The sequence below is a fragment of the Opisthorchis viverrini genome (assembly GCF_000715545.1).
Source record: "Opisthorchis viverrini unplaced genomic scaffold opera_v5_45, whole genome shotgun sequence".
Lineage (NCBI taxonomy): Eukaryota > Metazoa > Platyhelminthes > Trematoda > Opisthorchiida > Opisthorchiidae > Opisthorchis > Opisthorchis viverrini.
In genome coordinates, this window is record NW_008751701.1 from 1,099,464 (window position 1) to 1,103,618 (window position 4,155).

Below are 4,155 nucleotides of genomic sequence, written 5' to 3' on the forward strand. Positions count from 1 at the left end.
CAGTCCAATAACAGCCTTAGCGGATTAAGGAAAGCAGATCCCTCGATAAGAGACGATCATCGGTTGGTGAACCAAAAAGTCGATATCACAACCGATGGCATGTAGGGCTGAGATTATGGCGAGGGAATGTTCATCAGCACCATACTTCTGGGATGAAACTACTCATGAAACTACTCGTACGAAAACCATTTGGCGGTCCACAATTTGTGTTGTCCTTCCAGTTAGGGCGAAGTTCGCGGGATTCTGTCAACCGGGTATTCTGCTCAAACGCAAGTTTTACAGGAATTCTCGGACAATATTTCTTTATCCACCAAAATGGTCCCTCAGCAATCCCGTAAAATTTGGGTTGAAACAGAAGTTGAGGTGGATGGAAACTCGAGGGGTATCGCACCTACCCGATGAGCCCGAAGTGGGAGAGCAAAACCAGCTCGAAGACTTTTCAGCAACCTTGTGAGTAGTTCGCATAACACACGGTAAAGCAGTCACTCTCAGATCATGAAAACGCATCCGGAAATAAAGGTCAAGGTCACCAAACTTCCCATTTGTTCGAATGAATCATCCTCAAATTCAAAGTGAATGTCTCGATCAATGAAATGACCACTACTCGAAGATCCTTTTGGGATAAACAGTGTAAAAAGCAGATAAAACAGATATTTAGAAAGCTACAAAGTTTTGTTTTGACAGTCGATAATTCATCCAGAATTTGTGACAGCCTATGGGAACTGCTACAGCAGGGCAGATTTTTTTTAAAATTCGATCACCATCACGACTGACCTTGAAAAGAAATACCCAAACAGATTTTGAGTAGTTCCGATAGGTCACATCTGGTTGCGGAGTTTGTTAGCAATGTAACCACTCCACCTTAGATTGGCTTCAGTGTGTCTGTCATTTCAGTGGCCACTATGATCATAACCGCATTTTCAAAATATTCCTTTTTCAATAAATGTTCGAGTTATCCCACAGTGGTTTGTTCTCATGGGCACCTTACGCTGAACAAAATTAATAAGCGAGGTCTTTCCGCATTGCAGCTTCATCTAAATATTCTGCTTTTTCAGAGCTGTAGCATGTGGATCTCGTGTGTACCACTTGAGAAACCCAAGTTACTCAAGTTGCAAGTACTCAGTTGCAAACATATTCTTTGTCTTCAATCAAATTTCCTTCTCAAAGTCCGTTTCATGTTTCAGTTGGTGTATGTTGTGGACCACGGTCCCTTACTGCTTTCTTATCACCGTGAACCCCGGTCTGGATAGCCGCCTAATCGCCTGGTGCGCTTGACCAAACCAGAAAAGTCAACGAACGTGCGTACTGGCTGATTTATCGATCACTACCGCGTACAAGCGGGTCAAAATTGTGATACTCAGAATGCAACTCATCTGTCAAGGGCGAGAGAAGAACAACCAATGAAATCAATCTGTCTCAACGAAAAACGGTTATTTCATTGGCTGATATGTAGTCCCGTTACTTTCGGAGCTGATTCTCCTAGTAGTGTGATATTTGACACGTCGCAGTATATCTTCTCGATGGCTTTTGGAAATTTGTCGCAGCTCCTTTCCCATTTCTAGTGTTCATCCAAATGAGTGAAGTTCATTCCGTACATCGCGACAAGTTTCGGTAGTTACATCACCGATAATATGCTTCGTCAAGGTCAAACTACACCTGACTTGTGTGTGTGTGTGTAAAGTCGTTTTCTCGAGTGCGTTCTTTTTCAAAATACAGAAGAAATTGAAAATTTCGTGGACTAATAATTCGATCCGTGAAATTCAGCATTTTTGTCGAAAAATCCATACTGTCGATGAAACACCAAGACTACGGTCCACGCGGTGGAAACAAGCGCTGTTCTGTCCCAACTGGTGAATCGAATGCAATGTATCGTTTGGTCGTCTGGTGGCAGTAAAGATAAGCAAAAAAATTCGGCAAAGTCAACCTTTTCTGTCCAGGAAATTCGCACACATCAGGGTCGTAAACACGTTGTTCACACCTGATATGGCTGTCGCAAAAATAGGTGCGACCAGGGGCAGTAGGCACAAAGTTTAGGATAGGAAAAACTGCTCTTGCAATGCTCGAATCGCGCATGTCACCGCGTTTTTACGGATGTTAGTCCAACTTACTGGGTGACCTTTAAACGAAGGACAGCTCTTTCTTCTTGCGGTGACACTACGAAAACTCTTGGACAAACCACGACCGACTTTGCCCTCCTGTCTTGGGCCAATCAGGTAGTCCCCGTGTTCCCGTCCACTTTGTGCTCTATTTGAAACGAAATTGGGAACATCACAAACGAGAGATTCAGCTAGGTTCCAGGTGAGTCTCTCGAAAAAACAAATTAGTTCGCAAATGAGTGTATATTCGCGAATTTCGTGCAATTTGGTTTCAAGTAGAACATAAGATTGACGGAAACCCGGGAGCTGCGCCTAATGAGCCCCAAAAAGAACGAAACCGGTCGTGGGCTGTCGAGAGATTTTCAGCAACCTTATGAGTAGTACATTACAAAATTGAATACTGTCATCTGCATAAGAATTCAGTTTTTTAAGGAGACGCCGTTCAACTCACATGAATCCAGCTCAGTCTTTCTCTAGTTTACTGTTATATCTGCTGAGTCGCCACTCTGTTGCATCTGACTGCTGTGCCAGAAAAAGACTCACCGAGTGCGAGAGCGTGAGTGATAAAACGCAACGGCCTCAAGCTATTTTATCGGGCACTCTGAATTTGATCCAACGCTGACTCACACTGTGTGACCTTGATCCAGCGATGACTCGTGGTGTCTGGCTTTTGTGCGCGGCTGTGACGCGCTGCATATTGATGGGGCGTTGTCTGCCTGGTCAGTGGAGTTGAGGGTTTCAGTAGATTTCGGGTATTCGGTGATTACTTTCAGAAATCTGACCTTCCTGATACCTAGGATTGTTGTCTCAACCATTTGTGATATTCCACGGCGCCATTTTCGGAATATTGAAGGAGAAAAAAGATACACAGTGCCTCTCCGCTTTCACAGGACAAACTCTCAGTTGAAACTTGTCAAATCACCACAATCTATCATCAGTCCATCTCCTTTTGTTGCTGGAGTCCGTCTCCAAGAATTGGTGAACTGGATCCTTGTGGTGCTTGTCTCACCTTAGGGGGTCGCATAATATCAAGTTTACCGAGCTCCGTTGCGCTGGCAGATTTCGCAATGTTCACTCTTGAGCGCGCATGATACGAATGACGTCAAAATACGCTTTATCGTGTACCCACTGTGTCTTCCTCGACTTTGTCTGGGACGTTTCGCCATCCAGACTTTCCCACATTTCCGTCTGCTAGAGGTCATACTGCAAACTTGTAATCATGTTAAGACAGGTAGTACTGGTTGGACAATTCGTTCGTTCCATTTGCCAAAATTTTTTGGTTTGTTTATGTAGATTTGTAGTTTGGGCGATCGTGTGATCTGGCCGCTTGAGATATGGGTAAATCTGATCACAATTTGATCCATTCCGATAAACATCCGATGTTCTTTTGAAGCGGAAAACTACTTTGAAAAGTTGTACACTTTTTCGAATCCACAGTCCATCTAGTGTACAGCCTCAGAGTTATAACGCATGTTTCGAAACTCCTAGTATACTACTAATCTGATGTAATGGACACAGGTTTTCCGAGCTCTTAGAGTGACTAAGCTGCGCTATCCCCAGTAGCAACTTATTGGTCTACTCTTGTGAGACAACTGAAGAGAAGAAAAAACTTCCAACCAGGCCAGAGAAGCCTAATGGGTAGAATCTCCGGAACTGTAAGCATGAATACCGCGTTTGTGCATGGATAGAACCCAGGCACACTCACTACTCATGAGTAGAGTGGTAGCCATTCAAGGAGCATTCCGGGGCACGTGATGTGATCGACCAATCGCTTGTTTACCCATTCCATAATGATAAAATCTCCAAAAACTTATGTTGTTCTGTGTGTATTGTATGAGAAATACCAAGAGAGCTGAAGTGGATATGATTGCAGCAGGGATGCTCAGCAAAATACACGTCTTCGGAAGATCAATAAGATGTGGTTGTGTAAAATTGAGGAAAGCGGATCAACCGAATCACAAAACAAACTTCCAAGAATATAGGTGTTCGATCGAGCACACACAAATGACAAGAAGACTGGTCGGACGTAGTACACAAGAAAAACGAGGTGAAGCATCGG